Here is a 252-nt window from a genome sequence, read left to right on the forward strand (position 1 = left end):
GGATAGAATCCTGAGCAATGTCATTTACTAGGCAGGAGTAGAAGAAACCTCAAAGGATACTAAAAAGAAAGGACCAAAGACATAGAGGAAATCCACGAAAATATGCCACTGAGGCCAAAGGATGAGAGTATTTAAAGGAAAGATGCTTTAAAAGATGAGGATAATATAGCCCAAGTCGTGTCTATTCACTTATCATTATGTAGATAGTAATATTCATGGAAGAGAAACCAGGTTGCAGTGGGTTGAGGAAAG

Source organism: Galeopterus variegatus, unplaced genomic scaffold, assembly GCF_000696425.1.
Source record: "Galeopterus variegatus unplaced genomic scaffold, G_variegatus-3.0.2 Scaffold19249, whole genome shotgun sequence".
Taxonomy (NCBI): domain Eukaryota; kingdom Metazoa; phylum Chordata; class Mammalia; order Dermoptera; family Cynocephalidae; genus Galeopterus; species Galeopterus variegatus.